The 11,657-nt window shown below is 43.9% G+C and overlaps 1 protein-coding gene across 1 annotated transcript in view; it reads left to right on the plus strand.

Moving 5' to 3' along the window:
- The window catches only part of LDLRAD3 (low density lipoprotein receptor class A domain containing 3), a 158,268-nt gene that overhangs the window by 26,052 nt on the left and 120,559 nt on the right, over nucleotides 1-11,657 (plus strand). The gene's annotated exons all lie outside the window — the stretch shown is intronic.

Here is an 11,657-nt window from a genome sequence, read left to right on the forward strand (position 1 = left end):
TGATGGGTCTACTCAGTTGATTGTGTCGTCTGTGTCTCCTGTCTCCCTGTTGACCTTCAGCCTAGTTATTCTACTCATTATCGAAAGGGATATTGACGTCTCCAACTCTTTATTGTTTAAATGTCTATTTCTCCTTTCTGTTCTGTCAGTTTTTGTTTCGTGTATTTTGCGGCTCTGTTTTGGGGGTACGTATAATTATGACTTCCAATGGTTTGATTATTTCTTTGTCTTTAGGAACATTTTTTTTGTCTTAAATTCTGGTTTGTTTGTGTTTTTTTCTTCTAATATTAGTATAATCATTCCAGCGCTCTTGATTTTAGATAGGTTTTTTTTTTTCCTCTTGGGGTATTCTAATGTACAGTCAGGATTGAGTGTCGGTGCTCCTGTAGGATAAATTAGAAGCTGAGGATGGATGTTTTGTCTTTAAAGTTAGCCCACAGCTACCAAGAGAAGATATCGGTGGGATTATGTGAGTCCCGTGGCTGGTGTCGAGGGCAACATAGAAACTCTGGATGCCTCCGTGAAAACCTCTCCTGAGCAAGATTTGCTACGAGTTAAGTACTTTCCTGAAACAGTTGCTTTTTGTTTACCTCGTGACGTTCTCTGTCTTGTGACAGAGAACGTTCTCCTGCCCAGCCTGTCACGGCAGCCAGACAGCCAGCTTCCTCCCCCTGTGCTCTGTAGACACCGCCACACGAAGGACTGTCACCGCCTCTCATCCTCACATCACGGGCCTTTCCCTGGAGCTCTTCGCGAGCTTCGTAGTAACAAAACTTCTGAGCTCCGAGTTCTTCTGCATGTGTGGATTGTGTGGGGAGGGAGGGTGAGAAGGACAGAGGCACTTCTCGAGAGCTAGTGAGAAATAAGCCTCCTCTTCACAAGTCTGAAGGTAATGAATACGCGGAAACGAGGCTTAGTTTTAAGAAGAAAAACCTCAAAGGCTTGTCAGGGGCCCAGCGGGCAAGAAAGAGTGAGGCCTCTGAAAAGTAAGGCCTTTTTGGCAAAGGTGACCCTCATTTGCCCAGCAAGATGGAGGGTGATCTAGGATGGATTCTTCTGTATTCGTTTTTATTCAAACCCGAAAACTCTCTTTGATTCTCACATCCCTCTTTACCCACCCCTTTTTTTAGTTATTCACCTTTCCGCCTCATTTTTCTCAGGAGTTGTCCCTTGGGTATCACCTTTCATGGAGCTGGATGATGCCTTCATTGAAATGCTCTTTTGAAGGTGGGCGCTGTTCTGTTCTAGCCGTGTCTGTTCCCACATCTGTTCTTAATCCCGGGGACTGATCCACTGTCAGGAAGTTTTCCCTGCAAGCCATGAAAAGCCTCCGGAGGCTAAGTTATCTGACCCACATTTATTTATTATCTTTTTAGAGCTCTTTTTCTCTCAAGGTTTGTCTGTAGAAGAATCAGTTGGGGATTTCAGGGTTTCCTGCTTATAGATTCTTTGGTGTTTTCATTGCAATATACATGCACACAAACACACCTTCATACCCACATGCACATGCATTAGAAATAGCCAAAATAAATAACCTAAAAAAAAACATTTAGGTCTTAAAGGTAATTTCCTAATCCCAAACTTGCTAACTTGTTTTGCCTTTTTTCTTGTCATTCTTTTTTCTTGTTATTTTTTATTTTTAATTAGATTTTACATTTAATATTATTTTATATTAGTTTCAGGCATACAGCATAGTAGTTAGACATTTATATAATTTATGAAGTGATTCCCCCGATTAGTCTAGTACCCACCTGGCACTCTACATAGTTATTTCAATATTATTGACTGTATTCCCTATGCTGTACTTCACATCCTTGTGACTGTTTTGCAACTACCAATTTGCGTTTCTTAATCCCTTTACCTTTTTCACCCAAACCCCTTCCCATCTGGCATTCACCAGTTTGTTCTCTGTATCTATGAGTCTGTTTCTGTTTTGTTTGTTCATTTATTTTGTTCCTTAGATTCCACATATAAGTGAGATCATATGGTATTTGTCATTCTCTATTTGACTTATTTTGCTTAGTATGATAGCCTCTAGGTTGACCCATGCTGCAAATGGTAAGATTTTATTTATTTATTGTTTTTATGGCTCAGTAATATTCCATCGTATATATGTACCACAGCTTCTTCATCCAGTTGTCTGTTGGTGGGCACATAGGTTGCTTCCATATCTTGGCTGTTGTAGATAGCACTGCAGTGAACATAAAGGTGTATATATCTTTCTGAATTAGTGTTTTGGTTTTCTTGGTATAAATACCCAGAAATGGAATTACTGGGTCATAAGGTAATTCTTTTTTAAATTTTTTGAGGACTCTCCGGGCCGTTTTCCATAGTGGCTGTACCAATTTGCAGTCCCACCAACAGTGCATGAGGGTTCCCTTTTCTCCACATCCTCGCCAACACTTGTTCCTGTCATTCCTAAAAATGAAATTATTTTAAAAGGCAACGACAGGCACTTTGAATTCCCATATTGTTTATAGTGCCTTTCCTCATGAAAGCCCAAAGAATATTATAGACTTGGCTCTCTTCAGTTCTCTGAGAGCTTTTTGGAAATGAGGAGGATATTTCCTTGACTTATAGAGTCTCACAATATCATTGTCCATTCATAAAGATTTCCTTCATAAAACGAACAAACAAACAAAAACATCCGACTCATTACTTTCCTTTATAAAGAAGCCCATCGGCTTGCAGAGTAAGTGTCCAACCTCTTGACTGCCTCTCTCCCAGCCTCACCTCCTGCCACACATTCTGCATTACAGATGCCCTGTCTTCTCCCAGATCTCGGTATAAGCCATAACCTCTCACGACTTGGAGCTTTCGTTCATGTCATTCATTTGCCTAGAATGCCCTTCCCTGTCCTTTTTCATCGACATACTCCTAATCTTTCATATTCAACTAAAATAACACTCTTTTGTGCCTTGTCCCCTGGGTCCCCCAGGCCAAGTGAGTCATACTCTTTTTTTGAGTTCCTCTTAAACTCAGGCCACCCTCTCACAGATGGAGCGAGTGTCCCCAGCTGGGCAGAACCTGTTTCAAAATAATTGTAATAAGTGATAACAGTAATAATAATAGCTAGTCCTGTGCAATAATACTGTGCGATACTATATAACACTCCTACATGATACTGTATAGTATAAAATCAAATAATAATAGCTGGTATGTAATATATATAACAATAGCTAATATAGTATTAACTATCACAGCTATTAACTTAGTGTTCCGGAGGAAAACTAAGCAAATGTTATAATGTCTCATTTAATCTCCACAGCAACCTCACAAGATAGGTACTGTTAATATCTCCATGCCCTGATGAGGAAAAGGAAGCACAGAGAGGTGAAATAACGTATCATGATTTATATAACCAGTAAGTGGTGGAACCAAGATTTGAATGGAGGCAGGCTGAAATGTAACTCTACATTCTTAACTACTATCATACAGTGTCGAAAGGCAAATAATTATACACCTTATGTAGCACTTATCACATCTCATTACAATTATCTGTTTATTGTCCTCTTTCTTCTTTTTTTTTTCTTCATGACCAGGTGTTCCTTGGCTAGGAGCTTCTTGCTAGCTGAAGTTATGTGTGAATGTTTGATTCTCTTTGCAACCGCCCCACCCCTCACAGTTGGTCCTATGTGTGGCATAAAGCGTTTGAGAACTAATGTTAATGGAATGAACAATGGAAAGAGTAAGATCTTGTCTAAACATTATATTGAGTCTGCGTCATTTTTCTCTGGGCCGTCTGTATATGTGAAGGAGACCTGTTTGCAGAATCATGAACCATGTTAAGGAGGGTAGAATATTATCGGATTCCTGCTAGATAGCAAGCATTTTGCTGTTTTCTCTACATGCAAAATCTCTTCTTATTTTCTAGCCACTGATGATATCTGTGCTATCTTTATGCTCCTTTTAGAGGGGACACTGAGGTCAAAGGAGGTTAAGTGACTTGTCCAAAGTCTTAGCTATTATGTGGCAGAACTGGGGATAGAAACCCAGTTCTATCTAAGCCCTCTGACTCTTAGCCCCAAGGGTATAGGTGCTGGGTTCGTGCCCCAGGTGGAGCCACGGTCTGGGCCCCGGTCCCCCAGGCCCCGGGTGTGCGCCGGGAGCACGTGGGAGGGGACGCCTCGCCTTCAGAGATCCAGTTCTTGAGGGGAGACAGCAGCGTCCTTATGTAGGTTGGGGGTGGAAGTTAGGGGAAGAGAATTAAAGGGGAAAATACCAAAAAAAATTAATACTTTGTGATATTTGATCAATAAAACTTAGAGTCCACTTCAGTAGTCATGTGGAGTTGAACTGCTGGAACAAGCAAAGAGCTTTTTTGAACAAGCAACAATGAATTTGTAAAGGCTAGAATTCCAGGTGTGGATTTGGCTTACTGGGCTTTTTGTCTTCTGTTTAGAACAAGAATGAAAGACGTATTTTTTTCTCCCTCCTAGACTTCTTAGAGAATCTGGGCATGGTACTTTTTGAAAGTCTGTTATTTTATAAGGCCTTTTTTTTTGCTTTCTTGCTTCCAACCATGCAGTCTTTTTTAACTTTTAAAAGGAACCACAATTTGACATTTTACAAAATATACTAGGGGACTGAATATACTAACAATTTCAGATCCTTTACTTTTTGCGAAGTTTTAGCCAATGATCGCTGCATGTGGTCAGTCACTTTGGGGGTGCGTGCATGTTGATTCAGATTATGTGAATTTTATAATTTGATTTTTTTGGAAATTTATACTTTAGTATGGCACTTAAAATTCTCACGTCTTTAGCATGAGTTGAATTGCACCTAGCTCATAGCACTTTTTTTTTTCCCCCAAGAATAAGGTTTTTAATTTTTTTAATTAAAGAAAAAGATACTGGGTACTTTTACTGATATGAGAAGCCAAGGGGGTCCATATTGACTCCCTTTCAGTTCTTCCGTTAACGCATCGTTCCTACCTCCGTGCTGTCCCCACTTCCTGGCACAGCCTTCGCGCCTCAGTCCCACCCGGACTGAATTTTCATCTGTGGCATAGCTATCTCCTGTGCCTCCTCATTCTTTGCAGGTATTACTCTGGGTTTGTGAATGAATGTTAATGGAATGAATAATTAAATAAATAAGACCTTAGACTGTCTAAGAATTACATTGGTTTCACCCTTAGGTGTGTGTGGAGTATCTCTCCTGAGGCTGGCTTTCCTCCGAGAAGCCTTTTCTGACACCCACCTTGCACCCCCACCCCCCCAACTCCCACACCCCCCGCAATTTGAGGTTGGGTGTCCTCTAGCTCCCCCATCAGAGCATTCACAGTACTGCATACAGAGACTCACTTATCTGTGTCCCCGGTCACTTAGGGAGTGCTGTTGAATTGCCTCACAACGGACTCAGTGCCTGACAGGTAGTAGGATGCTTAGGAATATTTTGTTATTGGCCAAGAGGGGGCAGTAAAAATTCTTTGGCCCCTTTAGCCCTATTTTGTATTGTGCACAGGTAAAGTATAAACCCTTAAAAAGTGGTCAGAACTGGTTAAGACTTTTAAAGTTCTAAAAGGGCCTTTTTGCTAGGACAGTAACTGTTTGAATATGAGCCCACAGCTTTTGTGTGTAAAGCAGTTATTTGTTTCCTGCACATGAACGTGGAAGAAGAGAGAACCTGCTAAAAAGGGGAAAGATCATAACAAGGCCTGGGGTTGCCTTGTGGGTGGTAACTACACTATCTGAGATGTGAGCGTTAGACCTGACTCAAGGAGGGTGATGGTCATAATAGGCCCCACATTGGCCCTGTAGCTAGAATTCTTGGCAGTGGCGCTACCAGGAAGAAAGGACTGATGAGGTCATTTGCTCTCTGGGCATGAGATGTAGGTAGACTCTGTCTGAGTTGGGTATTCACACGTGAGTGTGTATTGGAATCCTCTGTGTGCTTAATAAAATGCATATTCCCCTGGAGAGAGGCCCAGGAATTTATGCCTTCACAAGCCTCGCTGAAGATTCTGCTGCAGGAGGATCACTGACCCCCATCTTCACGAAAGACTGCCACATAGGACAGGAGATCCTGGAGAAATACTGGGAGACGGGACAGCCAGTGGAGCGAGAACCTGCCCTTTGTCAGCGTCCTTAATGGGAAAGTGCAGCCTGGGGAAGTCAGGAGCGTGTCCCGGAAGGAGGGACGCTTGGCGTCGCCCACGATCGGTGTAACCCAGGGAAATCAGCCCCAGCAAGATGGATGCCCGGCACCCAGGGCACATTTAAAAAGACGAAAAGAAGAGTCATGGTTTCCTTGACCAGATAGGAATGTCCCTTACTCCGCAAAGTAATGAAATGCACGGGTGTTAAAATGAAGCGAGACAGAGCTAGATGGAGAATCATGAGCACCGGCAGCAGTGAAGGACCAACTTAACATCAACGTGGAGGATCCGTGGAGTATCCCCAGCCTGGGCGCGTCTAGGAGGATCCTTGCCAGCCGAAGAGAGTAAGCGCATCTCAAACAGTCCTGGGTGGAGGCCTTCCCCGTGGCCGTCTGCGGCCAGAAGGCAGTACCAGCTCCTTAGGGAGGAGGAAGTTGATCTAAAGGATGCCAAAATGTGAAATATGTATGTCCTTCGACTTAGCGGTTATACCTTAAAGAGATATTATACAAGTGGGGAAAATAGCATATACATCTGGATGTGCACTGTTTATTGAAAACGCCCCAAATATCCACCAGTAATAGGACCTGTGGATACTGAGATGCAGTAACATTACCCTTAACTACCAAAAGTGATAGTGTGGACCTGTAGTTATCAACATGAAAAAATGTCACAGTGTCAAGAGTAGGATTCAGAATAGCATAATGCTTCATGGGTGCATTTAACCAGATATACTCTGACTTCTGTTTATTAATTCTGTCAGTAATTACTGAGTAACTTAAGTGCCAGGCCCTGTTCGGAGCATGGGGGTTGGAGCAACAAACAAGACAGTGGTCCTTTGCTGGTGAAGGAGCCACCAGCATCAGTGTTCCCTGGGAACATATCGGGGATGCAGAATCCCAGGCTCTACTCCAGACCCACTGCATTTTATTTTAACGAGGTCCTAGGGCTATCCATTGCACATTATGGTTTGTGAGACTATGCTTCAGGAACATGTCAACCAAAATGGCCACAGTGGGTTTCCTTTGGCGGCGGCAACTTGGGGTAATTTTTACATTTGCTTTTGTACATTTCTCTGCCATATAAATTTTTCACAGTGACTTATGTCTTGAGTTTACCAAGCAAGGATGGCAATTTTGCAGAAGAGCTTAAGGCTCCTGCTTCTGGTTATTTGGGCTACCTGTGGTACACACTGGCAGCATCCTGGAGCAGGGAGTGGAGGTGGCAGTTGTTACTTATTAGGCCAACCACAGAGAGTCTATGGCTGGAGCTATGGCCGGAGCTGTTGCCTCAGCCTGAGAGATGCTGCAGGTCTGATGAGCTGAAATCATGGCTCTTCTGGCTGAACAGAGAGGCTCTGGCATTGCAGCCCTTGTCCAACCCTTTTTTTGTGATTACTACGGGGAGTCTGGGTAGCAAGAGCAGACCACAGGCCCACACTGCATCCTTGGTCATCTTTGAGGAGCAGGGCGGCCATGAACCCTTTCCTTGTTAGCTTGGGAGCCACAGGCGTGCCTGGGGGAGAACGTCACTAGCCAAGGCTTGGAGAGTTCTGGTCCTGTGGAAGAGGGACTTTCATGACCCCTTTTCTTGGGGTCTCTCCTGAATCTGATCCTTGATGCGGGATTGGGCAGGGCGTGACCCTGCAGCACCCTACCTAAAGCCTAGTGTAGCTGAAAGAGTCTAGACTCGGAGGCATGAGGACTGGATTCTAGAGCAGTCTGATCCTAAATAGCCATGTGACTTTGGGTAAGTCCTAAGTTGCCTTCTTGGGCCTCAGTTTTCTCATCTGTGAAATGTGAGAATTAATTATTGAATGAACCCGTGTAGATTACCTGCTGTGTTCCAGATGTATGCATAGAAAGATCAGGTCTTTGTTCTGAGGGCGTCACCATCTGGCAACACTGAGGTGTCTCCTGGTTCCCTTCTAGTTCCGACATGCTCCCCAAATACTGCATATGGGACGCTAAAGCAGCTTTTCATTTAGGGCAGTGGTGAGCAGAGATGATTGCACGCATTTTTATGCCCTCCTTGCGGGTAAAATAAAAAGTTGGCAATCATGTTAGTCCTTTGTCTACGTCCATCTAGTTTAAACATTTGTTTGTTTGTTTTACTGATCAGTGCCATTCAGAACTGTGACAACCAGGCTCTAAGGAGGGAGAGGACTCAGATGGGGGAATAAACCAACCCCCTGGAGAGGCCTGATCCCCGCTTTGAAAAGTTCATGGAGAACTCCTTGCAAAGTGGCGAATTTAAATTTAAAGTGGAATGGAGTCCCCCCAGCCCTCATCTGCCTTTGTCAGAGTGATTTTAGACAGAGTCAGTCTTCCACCTAATCTTCCCTTTGTGGAAATGGGGGTGCAAGGGGAAAGTACAGACTTTGTCCAGAGCCTGTCTGAGCCCCACAGCGGGTCATGCAGGCAGGCAGCCGCCGACAGCTGCTGTCAGTGACTGGCTTCTCTCTGAGCCTCTGCCAGGCGCTCGGCTGGCCGCCTGCGATCTGCTGGCAGTTGCCTTAGCAGAGTCTGATGGTGCAGATGTAAATCATAACAGGATAGACTCCCTCTGACAGAGACTGCAGCTGAGCATCCCTGACAAGGCAGGAAGTCTCATGAGTAATTCTTGAAGAAGGTACGAGGGCAGAGCCAAAGAGCTGGTTAATGGAATGGTAGCTAATTCATTTATAATTATTCATATTCTCACTCTCTTTTCTCTTCCTTTGTCTCATAAAGGCTCGTCTTTTGGAGCTGAACCGAGTCTTACAAATATCTAAGGAGGCAGTAGAGCAGATGAGTCAAGAGCAAGGTTCGACATTGTTTATTAGCAGTGTCAAGCTTCTTCAATTCTGGGCCTCAGTTTTCTTATCTGTAAAATGAAATTTGGTGAAGAGTCGATGAGAAGCTGTCTGTAAAATATAGGGCACAAGTCTTAGCCCATGCCAAGCACTCAGCAAATGCTCGCTATGATTACCCACTCCCACTCCCTTTTTGTATAGGTTCTTTTGTATATTCAGCAAGTATTTATTAGATACCCGATGTAGGTGCTATACAGTGCAGCTCCTTCAAAAGTGGTGAATGAAAGTTTTCAAGTGAGTGTATGTTCATCAGATAGCGCAACACAAAGTCGATGACTTTTCCTGTGAAAGAAAAGGAAGAAAAGCAGAGTAAGAACTAGGGTAACTGAGGGTGGAGGATGGAGTTTCTACTGTAGACAGCACAATGGTGAAAGAGACCTAAATAAATGGAAGAGTGAGCCATGCTAACCCCTGGAGAAAGGCATTCCAGGCAGAGGGAATGGCAGGTGCACAGGTCCTGAGGTAGGGCTGTGCCCCCAGTGCTCGAGGAGGAGCCAGGAAGCCAGCGTAGCCAGAGCACGGGGAGCGGGTGGGCATGAAGTCTCCTGGGCTGCATGGTGCTGTGATGGGGACTTTTTAAGGAGGTGGGAGGGCGGTGCCATTCTGAATGGAGGAGTGATGTAGTGAGGTTTAGGAAGAAATGCTCTCAGATGTCCAAAAGCCTGTAGGCAGCCTTTCTTCCCTGATCCCTGACAGGTGACCTGCAGGGCTGATCCTTGTCATGTGCACGTCCATCGCTGGGTCTTGCCTCTAACAGTTACTACTACGGTGTTCGCTTAATGGCGGCTTTCTGTTTCCCACACCCCTTCTATGGTTATTAACTAGAATTCTTTCGTAATGAAGAACGTTCCCTTTTTCCTCGTTTACTTATTTATTCAGTAATTTATGGTATCAGTACGGGCTCACAGATGTTTATTTTACTCTCTGGGTTACAATCCATTATACCATTGTTTATTTTTTTGCTCAGCTTATTCTAGCTTTGGCCGCTGGGGGCACCTCCAGGTCGACGCCTGTGCCCGTCTGACACGCCTTCATTATAGATTGAGCCCTTCTTTACTTTCTGGCAACACAAGCCACTCCAGGTTCATCTTGTATTTTCCCCCTGGAATCAACCACTTATCCAAGGAGTCTTGCTTGGTCCCCTCCCCTCCCCGCCCTTCCATCTGAACCTTGAGTTCATACCGATGTCTTCAAATCCAGCCCAGAGTCTCAGGGTTCATTTTAGCCTTCCCACTTTCCTTATTTGTAATGTCTTCGTCCGATAGTGAGAACTCGCTCTTACTATCTGCAATATATTTACTTATTTGTTCAAGCCCAGTGCTCACAAAAGGTCGTTTCTGAATTGCTTATCCAAACCCCTGTGACAAACAAATATAACTAGAGTACTGTACTTGTGTGCCATTCTTTTTTTCTTTAGCTTATAGAATCCAATCAACATAATGGTTTTCTGGGTGGCTTAGGCTAGTTCTTTTCCTTCCCACCCCCTTCACTGTGGTGTTATTCCTCTGTAATCCAGTTGTGTTCTTTTGTTGCTGTCTATATTGCATTTTGAGTCTGCACACACACACACACACACACACACACACTTGATTTTGTTTATTTTTTGAGCATGTCGAATGTTGTCATGGTTCTAAGTGTCATATACAAATAGACACAGAGAAACGTGCAGCCCTCTCATTCCCACCGTCCATTCCATTTCCCCATCCTTTCCACCCTTTTCCCATCCACGACCTGAAGTAACCAGTGTCTTTGGTTTCCGGTTTATCCTTCTTGTATTTCCTGTGTGCAGATTAGCCAACACATGTATATTTTCCTATGTCCCCTTCTCTTGCTACATGGAGAGTTGAAGTACTGAAGGTCTTCTTTTGTACTTTGTGGTTTTTTACTTGACAGTGTACCCTGGAGATGATGTCATATCAATACATAGAGATCTTTCATAGTGAGCTTTTTTAAAACTTTGGTAACCGGAAAACTAATTCAGCAGCTCAAGGATCAGCTTTAGAATGCTATAAACATAGTGATGATGATGACGATGATGATGATGAGTATAAATAACATAAGCATTATTGTTTAGCGAGTATTGTACGCTATGCTCTGGGCTAAGCATTTTCTATAGATTATTGCATCGAACCCTCCCTAGAGCCCTGTGAGATAGATGTTAGCTCCAATTTACTGATAAGAAAACTGAGGCTCAGTAATATTTAGAAACTTGCCCAAGGTCATTAAAAATAAGAGCCATAATTTGAACCTAGACACTATCTCCCAAGTTTGTGCCTTGTCAAGGGCAGACCAGCACCATTCTACGAGTTCCAGATAGAAATGTGGCCATGTGGGTTTTTAAAACCCAGGCATGTCTCGGGCCTTAAAACCCTCTTGATTGTAGATCAGCTGCTGCTAAAGTTGGCGTGTTGCTGATGGCAGGAAAATGAATGTAATTTACTGTTTGTTTGTTCCAAAAAAAAAAAATGCCCCTTCCTGTTTTGAGGACCACGAGTCCTGCCTGTAAGACAGGAGACAAAGGATACTAGGCGGGATCTGCTACCTGGGATGCAGTAATACATCTGACCTTACATCTCGTTAATCGCTGGCCAGGGTGGCCAGTACCCTTCACGGGAAAGTGTGTTACCCCACAGGGCTGTCTGGTTGGTCTGACACTCAGTCAAGCCCGAGTTACAGCAGTTCCTGTCAAAACTGTTTGCACAGCAG

The sequence above is a fragment of the Pteropus alecto genome, unplaced genomic scaffold, assembly GCF_000325575.1.
Source record: "Pteropus alecto unplaced genomic scaffold, ASM32557v1 scaffold71, whole genome shotgun sequence".
Lineage (NCBI taxonomy): Eukaryota > Metazoa > Chordata > Mammalia > Chiroptera > Pteropodidae > Pteropus > Pteropus alecto.